The sequence below is a fragment of the Spinacia oleracea genome, chromosome 3 (genome assembly GCF_020520425.1).
Source record: "Spinacia oleracea cultivar Varoflay chromosome 3, BTI_SOV_V1, whole genome shotgun sequence".
Taxonomy (NCBI): Eukaryota; Viridiplantae; Streptophyta; class Magnoliopsida; order Caryophyllales; family Amaranthaceae; genus Spinacia; species Spinacia oleracea.
In genome coordinates, this window is record NC_079489.1 from 52,602,936 (window position 1) to 52,618,443 (window position 15,508).

The 15,508-nt window shown below is 36.2% G+C and overlaps 1 protein-coding gene and 1 pseudogene across 1 annotated transcript in view; one reads left to right on the forward strand and one right to left on the reverse strand.

Moving 5' to 3' along the window:
* The window catches only part of LOC130469693 (low-temperature-induced cysteine proteinase-like), a 35,689-nt pseudogene extending 20,438 nt beyond the window's left edge, over positions 1 to 15,251 (reverse strand).
* LOC110780373 (DNA-directed RNA polymerase III subunit 2) overlaps positions 11,067 to 15,508 on the forward strand; it is a 42,022-nt gene continuing 37,580 nt past the window's right edge. The window contains exons 1-2 of the mRNA XM_056840304.1: positions 11,067 to 11,487; positions 11,917 to 11,981. The gene's annotated coding sequence lies outside the window, so the exon portion shown is untranslated. The remainder of the gene's footprint in view (positions 11,488 to 11,916; positions 11,982 to 15,508) is intronic.

A 15,508-nucleotide genomic window follows, 5' to 3' on the forward strand; every position in this document is an offset into this window, starting at 1 on the left:
ATTTTATTCTCTCACTAAAAGGCTTCTTAATAATGTAGGAAAATCTTATATAAGTTTGAAATTCGTTGAATTTTCTTTGAATTTCCCTTAAGACTCATTGAATTGTGTATTATAGGTGTAGAGTTTATGTGAATAGTCTTCCTTATAAAATTGACACTACAATTTTTCTATGTCTTGTACGTAGTCATGAGCTAGAATTGAATTAAGGACTCACTGATGTCTTTGTAATATTACCCTTAGTTTCCAAACTGCTTATGCGTTAATAAAAAGGAAAAAGAAGCAAAAAGTGAAGTTCCATTTCCTTATGGAACAAAATAAGGCTTTTTCATTCGATCCATGTGCACTATTAAGAATGTCCAAATCCTGTAATGTGTGATAATTTCTTTCTTCCATGATATCCACCAATTAAACTCTTGTTCCTCACAAAAATATTTCCTACACTTTTCCTACCGTATCTCTACAACATATTAGAGATCCAAATCAATTAATATCACACATTGATTTATTTTCTTTTCATAAACATTTTAAAAAATTCATCACTGTATAAAAATTCTATACTAAATATTCCTCCTTTGTCACTTACATGATGTAGCAATTGTTGAGGGGGAACTAATGAGGAAGGTGATTAATAGAGATGTAATTTTGAAAGGTAAAATTAAAGGAGATGAAAAAAAAAGGAAGGCAGAAGAAAAATGAAAAAAAAAAGAAAAAAGAAAAAGAAAAAGAGGGGAACAAAAGGAGAGCTATGTGAAGGAAGAAATAGAAGGGATAAGAAGTTCCTACAAGCAGTTAAGTTTCCAAGTTGAAAAACAAATGAAGGTTTCAGTATCTCAAAGAATTATCTTTAAAAAATATCAAGTTCTTTAATGATTCACAAGGGAACTTACACCATAAACGTAAGTTCCTACAAAAATTATCGAATGAAGGAACTATCAAAAAGCTTCAAATAAACTATATGAAGAAGAAAAGGACACTATGTACTGCTAAAGAAGAATAGAAAAAGAAAGAGAAGGAACAACAATGTATTTTATGAGGAGGAACTTCAGTTGAAATTGTGAGAAAAAGGGAGGCATGCTTGAGAAACAAGTGACAAAGGAATAAATCTATTCATCCCACTAGCCTGCTTATCTCTTCATAAATTTTTCCATCAATTATCTATTTTCTTTGGAACTCATTGGACATTTGACTTATTCTTATTAATGTGTTGCACTTTGGTGAAAATGAGATTATACTGTTGACAACTACACTTTAGCTTCTTTGACTGATTTATTGATGTATGCGTGAGGATGGCTAATATTACTAGATTGACGTTTGAGCAAATTAATACTTTCTTTTGCCTCATGTTTGACCATTAACTATATGTTCTTGGTGGTGTGGTGTCAATGTACATCTAGAAGATTGTTTATAAATCCTTGAAACGAAGTACACTTTTTGATGATGTCAAAGGGGGAAGAGAAAAGGCAAAGATACTTATTTCCTACTTTTATAAGATGATTAATAGTTATTTATGTTTTATTCTCTACTAAATAATGATCTTGCTACTAAGTTTCTGTTAGTTTTATTATTACTTTGCCTTGGTTTGTCATCACCAAAAAGGGGGAAATTGTTGAGCCAATATGGTTTTGATGATGACAAACTAACGTAATCAACTAACGTGGTTTTCAAGTTGTATGTGTGCAAGGATCATTAATGAATAGTTGTGCCCAAGTCATCAATAATAAAGCTTACTGGAAGTTGATGATTGTGAGATGCTTATAACAAAGAAGCATAAAATCCAGAGCTGGAATTGCAGAGCAGTTCCTAAGGATAAACTCTAGAGAAGCTGGGAGTTTTAAAGTTCATGCGGAAGAACTAGAACTCCAGATGAGCTAGAGGAATCCCGATAGAGATGGCTGTTCCCAAAGAAGGTTGTTCCCGAAGACGGCTGTTCCCAAAGACGTCTGTTCCCAAAGACGGTTGTTCCCAAAGACGGCTGTTCCCAAAGACGGTTGTTCCTAAAGACGGCTGTTCCTAAAGATGGATGTTCCTAGAGATGGCTGTTCCTAAAGATGGCTGTTCCTAAAGATGCTTGTTCCTGAGGATCAACCATTGTTCCCGAGGAGCACTTGTTCCCGAGGAACAACCAACATGCGGAGCACTTGTTCCCGAGGAACAACCAACATGCGGAGCAGCATGAAACATGAAGACAAGAAACAAGAGTTTATTTTCTAGGATTCATGTGAGTATGTGGAAACGTGAAAGGTAATGGAACAAGGTATTAAAAGGAACTCGTGGAACTCGTGTCTAGGAACTTGGTATGCATCCCAAGTATAATGTCAATATGCATTAATCTAATTGTCAGTAAGTTTAGAATATAAACGTGATTTAGGATAGTTTATTTAAGAGTTTTAATTTGATTAAAAGTCCTTAAATAAATAGGTAATTGACTAAGTCTAGGATTCTTAATAAGATAAATATGTTTTATATTTTGGAATTAATTAGTTAATTAATTAGAGTCTTGTTAAGTTGGGTATCTTGGAATTAACTAATTAATTAATTAGAGTCCTACTAATTTGGGTATCCTAGGTTAGTCAAATATTAATATACGTTTATCAGTAGATTAATTAGGTAGGTTCCTATTAACTTAGGAATCCTATGAAATCAGTTATTAAATCACGTTTAATATAACACGTTAAATATAACTGACATATTAGTTATTGATGTTAGGATCACGCCTAGAAACTAGGATGCATTACTTGGTATTAGCTTGTTCCCCAAGTACATTATATCCACGTTCATATACCACGTTCTCATCAACTATAGAGGTCATGGGTACATGCCTAGGAACATGGGAATATGGCTGATAGTTGAAGAGATTATGGGGAAAGCAGTTAGGAGTTCCAACACTATAAAAGAGGATCTTAGCATTCATTCCAAGGTGTCTGACTTCTCAGTCATTCCACAGAGTCTGGTTTACGTGGAAGGTAATTAAAGAAAATATATTTGTTCCACGTTTATGAGTCAGTTCCTGAGTTCTAAGTTCCTTCAGTTCCTACACTAAAGTTCTTGTTCCTTTACAGTTCTTCTACGCTTCTCATATATTGTAACAGGTTTGGGTTAGGAACTTGAGTGAGTTCCTATTGTATTTGGAAAGGCTTTGATTGAAGTCTTGAGAGAGTTAAACACAACTAAGCGTGAATGTTATACTCTTTGTATGGGATCCTAAGTTCACGGGGAACTTGGGTTGATAGAGTTTCCAATTAAGTTAGTAACAGGGTCGTTCGCTTGATGAATGAGAGCTCGTCGTTAAAATCCCCCGTGGTCGTGGTTTTGTCTTCTTGATAATTTTCAAGAAGATTTCCACGCTAAATTCTCTCTTGCATTATTTTCTATACTTGCTTTTAAGTTTCTTTTATAATTCCGCAAAAAGTTAGAAGCAAGTTCCAAATTACAATTCACCCCCCCCTCTTGTACGTGTTCCATCCGAATAACAGTTTGCTTAGTTGGGCTGGCCTTGTTGCCACCTTTCTTAGCATTCCTCTTCTTTCCAGATTTCTTGAACTTGCCCCCACGCACCATAAGAACATCCTGCTTATCACTTTTGAGCGTCTTTTCAGCGGTCTTCAGCATACCGTGAAGCTTAGTGAGCGTTTTGTCCAGACTATTCATACTGTAGTTCAGTTTGAACTGATCATACCCGCTATGAAGAGAATGGAGGATGGTGTCTATAGCCATTTCCTGAGAAAATTGCTGATCCAGCCGACTCATATTCTCAATGAGTCCAATCATTTTGAGAACATGTGGACTTACGGGCTCGCCTTTCTTAAGCTTGGTCTCAAGAATTTGCCTATGAGTCTCGAATCTTTCGACTCGAGCCAGATCTTGGAACATGTTCTTCAACTCACTGATGATTGTGAAAGCATCTGAGTTGATGAACGTTTTCTGCAGATCCGCACTCATGGTGGCGAGCATTAGACATTTCACATCCTTGTTGGCATCAATCCAACGATTGAGGGCTGCCTGAGTGACCCCGTCGCCTGGAGCTTCGGGCATCGCCTCATCTAGGACATACTCCTTTTCTTCCTGCATAAGAACTATTTGCAAGTTCCTTTGCCAGTCAAGGAAGTTTTTCCCGTTCAACTTCTCCTTTTCGAGAATTGATCGAATGTTGAATGAATTGTTGTTTGCCATATTAAAAACTACAATTGAAAAGAATAAACAAATAAATAACCATTCACAGTTTCTCTTAATAAACTTAAATTCTAGCATACATGCATAATTCAATGTTTATTAAGCATTTTATTCAAATTATGTGTTCCGGCAGGTGTGAATAAAATGATTCCAAGATCCTAAAATCATTGAAGAACTAAGCACAGTTTGTCGACTTAATCCTAGAACATCTTAGGTAAGCAAAAGCCTTTTGCTAATAGTCTAGAAACTATTCTTGGTTGATAGGTACGTCTAAGAACTTATTAGGTAAACCTATCGAATTTGCCACGACATAAAAGGACTCCTTACTTATATCGTTGAGTTTCACCAAAACTAACATGTACTCACAATTATTTGTGTACCTTGCCCCTTTAGGACCAATAAGTAACACCTCGCTGAGCGAAAACTATTACTAGATTGATGTAAAGGATATCCAAGCAAGTGTATATTTTGGCATGGCACCTTTTAACTCAATTTTTAAGTTTGGAACTTAAGGCTCTTACTATGTTGGTTAGATTTTAAGTGAACTAAAATCCTTAATCATGCAACATAATCAAGCTTTTGATCTCATGCATTTTAAGACATATTTAAAACAATAAATAACTTAAAACATGCATAAGATATTTGTGATCTAGTATGGCCCGACTTCATCTTGAAGCTTTAACTTCAAAGTCCGTCTTGAAAATCTCCGTGGGAGGCACCATTTTCTTCAAATAGGATAAGCTATAACTAATTACAACTATTTGATGGTACGCAGACCATATTTGAATTGAAAAATAACTTTGGTACTTTAGACCAATTACATTCAAATTAATGGTACGCAGACCATATTTTCTATCCTATTTGGGCCATACTAGTCACTTCATAACCTGCAAAACAGTACATATACAATATATACCATTCACCCATTCATTATCATGAATGGCCCACATAGCTGGTTAGTAAAACACATTATGCATCACGTAAACATTTGCAGCAATTAATCAAGGGCACCAATAATCTACCAATTATTCAGTCCTTATTAATTCTAATCAAGTTGTTTTAACCTTAAGGATTTGTAGACCTAATCAAGAGTTTATGACTAAAAAGCGCTCCCACTTAAACCAATAAATTCATATGCTTTACCAATTTTAAACATAAAAATGTATTTCTAGTCTAACCGGAAACATACAAATTTAATTAAAATTTAAAGCTCATATCAATTTATAATTGAATCCAAAAATTTAATTTAATTTCAGTCGTATTTAAATTAATTCATGATTTTAATTTTAGTAAAATAATTAGAATAAATAACATTTATTATAATTATAATATTCAAAATTAAAATCCAAGAAAATAATTCAAATTATTAATTTTAAAATTAATTAAAATTACGTGAACTGAAATTTTCAAATTAAACATTCAAAACGATCTAATCGTAACGCAAACACCCTACGCGTTGCACGCCCATGGACCGTACGCACACAGCCATTGCTGGCCATGTGCGCGCAGCCCATGCGCTCGTCGCATAGTTGCTGCTTCCCTATCGCAAGCCTCCGCACGCACTGATGCTCGCTGCGCGCGCCAGCGCTCATCGCACGCGAGCTATCGCTCGCAGTGCGCGCGCGCGACATCGCTCGCTGGGCGCGCGACATCGCTCGCTGGGCGCGCGAGCCATCGCTCGCTGGGCGCGCGACATCGCTCGCTGGGCGCGCGACATCGCTCGCTGGGCGCGCGACATCGCTCGCTGTGCGCGCGAGCCATCGCTCGCTGGGGCGCGACATCGCTCGCTGGGCGGGCGACATCGCGCGCTGTGCGCGCGAGTAATGCTGGGCGCAGCGCTCGTGGCACGCGAGCTTGCGCTCGCTGCGCGCTCTTGTGCGAGGCAGCGCGCGTTGTGGCGCAGCTCGCTTGCTGCCCACACGCGACTGCCTTGGCTCGCCCTTCGCCCATGCCCATTCGTTCATTGCTCGTGGCACACGACACAAGGCAGGGCTGCTGCCTTGTGCTCGTGCACTACGCCCTTGCTCATTGCATTCGTGCCGCACGGGCGACGAGCTCCCTTGCTCGTCGTCGCATGCCCGCATTATACAACACCCCTTAAGGGTAACACGAAGCGTCCATTGCTTCGTGCGTGCAAGTTTTATGAACGAATCGCATAAAAATTTAAAATTTATATTTAAAATTAATGACAAATTAATAAATAATATTAATTTCATAATTTTAGGGCGAAAAAATCGAAAATTTATTATCCAATTGATTTCCGATTGTTATGGATTCAAGTCTAGGTCATAAAAATTTAAAATTTATCGTAAATTTACAATTTTTATGGTGGTTTTTAATCATAGGTTTCTAATTAAATTACAATTAATTATGAAAATCAAATTAATTCTAAATTATTCTAATTTTCAACAAATTAATCATAATTACAAATTAGATTGCATAATTAACAAGACTAGGCATTCAAACTTGTTAAACATATGCAATAGGTCAATCAAAAATTCAAGATTTATCAACAAGAATCGCAAATATTTAATTTAACATCTTAAATTTACGAAATTTTGCATTCGAAAAACTAAAACCTTCGAAAAGTCATAGTTAGGCTTCGAATTTGAGAATTCTGGGTTCGGCAGAAAAATACTATTTTTGTCAAAATTTTAGAATGCCTTTTACATGCGGAATTGACACAAAAATCACTCAATTCGGATGAGTAACGAAGAAACTGCCGAAAAACTGCGTACGTATAATTAAATAAACGCAATTTGCAATTAATTAACAATTACGAAAATTAATCACCCCTTTTAATTCTTGCAAATTTGTAATATTTAACCATGTTCATGCAATTTAGATTATGAAAATAATAAGGGGCTCGTGATACCACTGTTAGGTTATGATTCATATGACAGTTCATAAATCATGCGGAAAAACCATAAAGCCAGGAAACATATTATTTACACATAATCATTTAGCATAGTTTAGATGCATACTCTTTGTTGCGTGCCTTCCCTAGCTGCGCCCGAACCGAACAAGAACAAGTCTTTAGGACTCCAAGTGTCGTCCCTCCGTAGATAGTCCACAGCACGTCCGGATCCGCCTTAAGATTGACCAACTAGAATCGCCCTTAAGGTTCTAATATTTTCGGTTAGGTAGGCAAGAATATTGGGTGATTTTTTGCTTAAAAATCTTAGTTTTGAATACTTAAAACTTGTGTATAAATAATGACCCCTAGGCCTTTATTTATAGAGTTATGGAAAAGGAATCGTAATCCTAGTAGGATACGAATTAATTGAAATTAGAATCCTACATGAATTCTATTTAATTAATTTATCCAATTAGGAATAGAAATTTAATCATACACTAACTCTTGTAGATTTAGGAATCACGCATGAGCACAAACTCACACACACACGGCAGCCACAAGGGCTGCCCATGCGCGTGCGAGCAGCAGCCCACGCAGCGCGGCCCACGCATCCGTGGCCTTGGCGCGCGCTGGGCCTGCCTTGCGGTAGGCCTGGGCGCTGCCTTGGCTGGGCTTGTGGCGCGCGTGCTTGCTGGGCGATGGCCCGGCTTCGTGCTGGGCCTTCGTCCGGCAGGCCTCGTCCGATGCTAATTCGTACGATACGCTTCCGATTAAATTTCCAGTTCCGGAATTTATTTCCGATACGAACAATATTTAATATTTCCGATTCCGGAATTAATTTCCGTTTCGAACAAATATTTAATATTTCCGTTTCCGGAATTATTTTCGGATTCCGGTAATATTTCCAATTCTGACAATATTTCCGTTTCCGGCAATATTTCCGATTCTGGTAATATTTCCATTTCCAATAATATTTTCCGATACGTACCATGTTTCCGTTTCCGGCAACATCTACGACTTGGATAATATTCATATTTCCGATACGATCCATATTTCCGTTTCCGGCAATATCATCGTTTCCGGAGTATTCATTTCTTGCCTGTGACGATCTTAGCTCCCACTGAAACCAAGATCCGTCGGTTCCGAATATTCATAGATGGAGTGTTTAATGCCATTAAATACTTGATCCGTTTACGTACTATTTGTGTGACCCTACGGGTTCAGTCAAGAGTAAGCTGTGGATTAATATCATTAATTCCACTTGAACTGAAGCGGCCTCTAGCTAGGCATTCAGCTCACTTGATCTCACTGAATTATTAACTTGTTAATTAATACTGAACCGCATTTATTAGACTTAACATAGAATGCATACTTGGACCAAGGGCATTATTTCCTTCAGAAAAGACTTGTAGTTGTTATCAATGGGAGCTAACTGGAATACCTTGTGTACATGCCTTTGCATGTATTCTAGACAAAAGAGTTGACCCCGAGTTGTTTGTTCACCCTTATTACTTCACCTCCACCTATCGGTTAGCTTATGAAGCTCATATTAAGCCTATGCCTGGACCTAAACATTGGGAAAAGATGAATTTGAGAGAGCCACACCCACCAGCCTACAAAGTACAACCTGGAAGACCCAAATCCACGAAGAGGAAGCTTGAAAAGGGAGAGGGTACTTCACATGGAGGTGATCAGCAACCCAAGAAACAAAAAAGGAAGAATCAATGCAAAAATTGTGCTGGCTTTGGCATTATGCCAAAACTTGTGGGCTCCAACCAACAACAATGAAGGGGGAAGCAACCACAAAATCTGCAGGCAGACCTCCACTACAAACACCATGGGTTTGTACGCAGAGGAAGAAAAAGGAAGAGAGGAATGCGAGAAAGGTTAGTGCAATTCTATTATATTTTGTGTGCACTGTTGTTTTGTTTTACACCTTAACCGATAACTTGCTTTCATTTATGAAAGGCTTCAGCAAGGGCAGGCCCTAATAGCATTGGGAATAGGACATTTCCTCAAGAAAGGAATCAAACCCAACCAACAGAAGAAACAACACCTTCATGGAGCCAAGCTTCCACAAGCAATGCACCTCCCCGCAAAAAGTTGTCAGTTTCTAGGAAAAACAACCTGACTCAGTGATTAGGTTCTAATTTGTGTACATTGGAATCGTTATGATTCAACAAGTTGCACTTTTGTAAGACTTGTTTGCAAAAACTTAGGATTTTTTGTGAAAAACTTATTTTGGTGTCCGGTTGTAAGTGTCTATTTAACACAACTTACGATATTTGAACTACGATGTAAGTGCCTATTTAAGAGGCATTTTATATTAATTAATCCAATTATGGAAGTCTTTATTTGGGGCATATTTCTATTTGTGTTGTTCCCTGTAATTCTGGTCTGCTGCATGACTGCATCATCAGTATACATTAGTTACTGCGTTCAATTATTCTGTAAGATGTAGTAGGAGTGAAGTAGATAGAATGTACTTTCTGATGCAGCTTCTAGAGTCCAAGCAATGGGAGATTGTCGTCATACGGAAGAGCCTCTGCTGATTCTTTACAGGCGATCACGAACCAGTGACTATTAATATCAGCTGTCACAGGAGTTTGTAGCTGAACACAAGAAGACCTGCTAAGTAACAAAAGCCAAAACTACTAACTATTTCTTACTCATGTTGACTTTGTTAGTTATGTTGTGGAGACACAATAGGTTTTTCTTTTACAACCTATGTAGGATTCGAACCTACATCTATGTGCAATCGCACATTGCTCAACCATTGAGCTAATAGGCTTCCAAAAACTATTATAGTAGTATTGTTTTTGTTTTTGAGTAACAACCAGACAAAATCATAATCATTGACTATGGTTCATAAGGATATGTAAATGGCATAAAGGTAAGAGTCCCAACAATGTCTTCAACTAGCTTATTCTTTGAAAGGAGTTGTGAGCACAATCATGTCCTGTCACGAACACTGAAGTGCAAAAGAAAAACATGGATCCAAAAACATAATAGAATATAATTGTGCAAGTAAAGTAATATACAATAATGATAATTTACACAGAAACTCAAAGAGTTGAGTTAAAGGGGAACTGACTCCTGTGATTAAACCGTGAGTAGCGGCATTTTTTCTCTTTGAGATGAACTTATGAATTGCATATTCCCTACAATTGTCAAATAAAACGGTATGTATTAGGTGATAATCAAGGTAATTACCACTCAATAAGCTTAATTTGACAAACCAACTAACATTCAAAAAATCCCCAATTCGATTTTCATATGAACCCTAATTTTTCACTAATTCAAATTAGGGGTTATTTCACCAATTACAATAGAATTTCAGCAACTCAAGCATTATAAATCATAAATTCGGAAGAATTATACAGAAAAAGCCGTTTAATTTTCACTGAATAACACCTCAATTTCATTTTCAATTTCCAAATTATCAATATTTATAAGCAATTGATAACTAAATACTCTTAATTCATACCTGACTGTAGCTTGATTATTCTCTTTCTTCCCTTGATTGATTTGAAACGTAATCCCCTCTTTCAATTTCAGGAACTTGAAGGCAACTATTTTATGGAGATGTTGAAACAGGAGAGTGAAGGAGCATAAAGAAGCGCAAGAGAAGAAATTAGAAAAAGAGGACGAAAATAAAATAAGAATCGTGGAAGGAAACTAAAGTTGGATTGGGTATATGAAGTGTGGGCCCCACCTCCGTTTTTCTCTAACGGAAACCGTTAACCGGTGTTGAATTCTAAATTTTGTATTTTTTAAGGTGTTTATATATAATTTAAAATAAGTAAGGTGTTTAATTACAAAAGTTGTTTTTTTAAGGTGTTTAATGACAAAAAATCCTTTTTAAAATCATACTTTAAAAATGATTTGAAATATGGAAACACTTTTGGATTTGAAAAATACTTCTAATCGAGTTTGGACTAAAACACTCCAAAATTAGAAAAAAAAATATTCTAATTCTAACCCAAATATTAAATCCCACAAAGTACATAAACCCCATAAACCCCAAAAATAACCCACACAATTAATTCTCTCTCCTTCTTCAAAGACCCACAACATTTTTCTTCTTTCTTTCACGTAATTCCTTCTTCTGTTCTTTCTCTTTCACGTGCATCCCTTTCCTCCTCTTTTCTTTTCTCTCAAACACCAGCCACCACCACCTAATCCACGTTGTTGATGCGCCACCTCCTTGCCGCGCCACCGCCGTCCACCGCCCGCACTAGCCGTCGTTGTTTCCCAGTCAGGTCGGCACCCTTCTTCCTCCCTCTCGTTCTTTCCATCTCTTTTTCCTCCTCTTTACTCCCTGCGCAAGTCAGCCACCACCACCACCAGCGCACGCCACCACCTCTGCGCCACCCGCCGCACCGTGCCACCAGCCGTCGACCGCCCTGCTGCTGCGCCTCCCTGCCCGCCGGCCAGCACTTCTCCCCCTCTTTTTTTTGGTTATTTCTTAAACCCTTAAACTAATTAATTTTTTAATTATGTTTTAATTATATAATTCATGTTTTATAGTTTTTATGATTTAATTGTGAATTTCAGATTACATGTTGTGCATAATTAAGTTATTAATTTCTAGATTCTATAATTTGATTGAAATAAGGCTTTAATTATGAAAGCATGAATTTTTAAGGTTTTAATAGTTTTAAATCATGGTAGGTGGATGACTATAAGTTATTGAATGTAAATGGCATATTTTATTGGAGTTTATGGTGATTTGTGATCATTAGTATATTAATCACTATGCTAGGAGGCTTAGTAATTAAGTTTGGACATTGGGGAATGGTCTAAATATGTTTAGAAGGGTTTAAAGTACCCTAATGTTGCTGTAAATTTATGGAGATTTGATAGGAATTTATATTGATTGTTTTTAGGTGGAGAATTAGCTATAGGCGACTTTTGAGATTGTGAAAGTGGCCTCCCAATTTGTTTACACAAGGTACGTACATACCTATGTGTTTGTGGATGTGGTACTATGAGTAGAAACCATGTTGAATTTATTCATGAACTTGACTATTTAGAAAATTGCATGTTGATGCCTTTGAATAAACATGTTGAGCATGAGAATTATATTATGAGATTTATATTATGTTGGCGTGATTGATTTATGCAAGAATGTTGGTTGGGAACTTATATTATTTATATATTGGCATGGATCATGATTGATCGTTGTTGTGATCCCCCGTAAATTTAAAAGTTTATTATTATATTTTAACATATAGTTAATTATATTTAAATGAAATTGGTGAATTTTAGTAATACATATTTAACCTATATTAATTTTATTTAAATGTATTTTAAATATTTAAATGATTTGAAATCAAACATTTTTAGAATCATAATTCAAAAAGATTTGAAACATAGAGACATTTCAGTTTTGGAAAAGTATTTCTAATCGGGTTTGAACTCAAACACTCTCAAATTGGAAAGGGAATCCTAATCCTAACCTAATTGTTAAATCCCACAAAGTAAATAAACCCCCTAAACCCCAAAGTTTACCCACACAACAAATTCTCTCTCCTCACTCCTCTCAAGTTCATGTGAAAACCTCCCTCCTACTTTCTGTTCTTCTCCTCCCTCTTTCACGACACTTTGCTACTCCCTCTTCTTGCTGCAGCCACCGTCGACCAGCCACCACCCTTACTGCATCTCTGCCGCCGACCAACCAGCACAAGTCGGTGCCCTTCTTCCTCTATTTCCCTCGCCCGTGGAACCCTTTCCTCTTCGTTTCTTTCCTGCTCGCTCGCGCCGCACAGCCGCACGACCACCTGTCGCCTCCAGCCGCGTCGCCCATCCCCACAACCACCTGCACGCTGCCGTGCCACCCCTATCCACCGGCCAACCTCCCTCCTCTCTTGTTTTTGGTTAATTCTTAAACCCTAAACTAATTAATATTTTAATTACGTTTTATTAATCTAATTCATATTTTCTTGAATTAAATTTATAATTTTTATGATTAAATTATGAATTTCAAATTACATGTTTTGCATAACTAAATTACTAATTTTCAGATTCTACGAGTTGATTGAAATAAGGGTTTTAAATTATTAAAGCATGAATTTTTAAGGTTTTAATAGTTTCAAATCATGGTAGGATGATTATAGATTATTAAAGTTATTGTTTTTATGATTTTAAGCATCTATTACTATATACTAAAAGAGACACCAGGAATGACACGTGCCATTTCCTGGTGCGATTTTTTCTCGCCAAAATGTTTTTTTATTTTTTTGCTTTAAAATAAATAAATTACATTACGTTTTTTTAGGAAACTAAGATAAAAATATTTTTTAACTACCATAGATGTGTACTGCATAATATATTATTGGAGGAAAGCTAAATCAATATTATTTTTTCCTTTATGATATAATTTTATTCATGTATTTTTATTACTTTTTAATCTGATAAGAAATATAAAAAATATTGATAAATGAACTTCTAATGTTAATCTACTATTAATTATATAATACATGTTAACTGACTAACTGGTAAGTAAGAATGTTAATTAAAATAATAATACATGGTAAGTAGACTAACATATAAGTTTGTTTATCAAGATTTTACTCAATTCAAAATATGTTGTATTTGACTAACTCGCTTATGCTCAGATCTTTTCGAAAATTAGTCTTGAGTCATTTGGGTTTGGTTAACGTTGTTAGATCGTTCTACATACAAGTAAACGACTATAATTTTTAACTTTGCATAGTAATATGCAAATTTAGTTCATTTGAATATTTTTCTTACACAACTTTGAATTTATACTTTTTCATATATCCTTTTTACTCTCATGTTTTCCTAATATCACAAGTCTTTTAGTTACTATTAAAATAATAAATTGTTTTAGTAGTAGCCGTGCGTTGCACGGGCCCTAAACTAGTGTTGAATATATTTTGGAGTAGTTTTAAATTATCTTATATTGCTGGAAATTTGTAAAGGCAATGTTTATTGGAGTTTATGATGATTTGTGACCATTAGTGTAGTAATCACTATGCTAGGAGGTTTAGTGATTAAGTTTTGATATTGGGGAATGTTCTAAATATGTTTAGGAAGGGTTTTGAATTACTCTAATGTTGTTGTAAATTCAAGGAGAATTGATATGAATTTGTATTGGTTGTTTTTAGGTGGAGAATTCTCCGTAGGCGACTTTTGAGTTGTTATAGTGGCCTCGCAATTTGTTTACACAAAGTACGTACATACCTATGTGATTGATGGAATTAGTATCATGTATAGAAAATATGTTAAACCTCTATGTTTACTATTATGTTGGATATTGCATGATGGATGTGGATTGCAAATTTGTTAAGTATGGAATTTATATTATTGAGAATTATATTATGTTATATGGAGGATTGGTGCAAGCATGTTGGTTGGGAACTTTATATTATTAATTCACATGGGGAAATTATTATATATGTGTTAGTATTTTTTTGCTAAGCAAGTGAAAATAATATTAAAGCTCAAACAATTACAATCTAGAACAACTTCAAGAGAAATAAACCAACTATAGGTTGGACCATTTCAACAAGAAGCTAGCAAACACATCACACCAACTAGGCTTACAAAGCTTACAAATTCACAAACCAACTACTATCACTTCTGTTTACATATTTAGGCAAATCTGCCTGTCTTCTACACTTCACATTTTGCTTCACAGTACCAATTGTAGTCTTAACAGCAGGAATGGAATACTCCCACAAACTTGTATTCCTTCATCTCCAGATCAGATACACCATTGCCACTATTGCTGCATAATACACCCGCTTCCTGAATTTAGTGAGTCTGCCATGCTTGATACTTCTGTATAGATGGTGCAAATCAACAACAGTAGTGTTGATCCCCAACCATAATAGCACTCAAAGAAGAGATGATGATGATTTTCATCACCCTGACCACAAATTAAGAAACTTGCAGAGTTACGTACTGATGCCAATTTTAGCCAGCTTGGCTGTAGTTTGCAATCTGGATTGAATTGCAAGCCAAGAGATAAACCTATGCTTTGGGGGTGTTAAGCCTATTCCACACTAATTTATCCCAATGAACCTTAGGTCTGCTCAGCCAGTTTGTTATAGACTTGCTTCACAGAATACTTAGGCATTGCTCTTAATTCTGCTTCAGTATACACCATTTTCAGCTTCTCTTTAGTTAGTACTACAGACCTGCTTCCAATACCAGCTAGCTGTAATACTAGGCTAATAATCCCACCTGACCCCATCCTTTAGATACACAGAAGTAACCCATTTGATCCAAACATTGTCTTGCTTATTGACCAAGGCCCACACATATTTGCCTATATTGGCAATATTCCATTACAGGACATCTCTAAATCCCAATCCACCACTTATCACAACAAGTCCTCTCCCATGAAATGCTACTTGGCCTATTACTATAAGCATGCCCACTACAAAGAAAGGCCCTACAAATCTTCACAATATCCTGAAGAACACTCTTTGGAAGCACATAAATATGAGC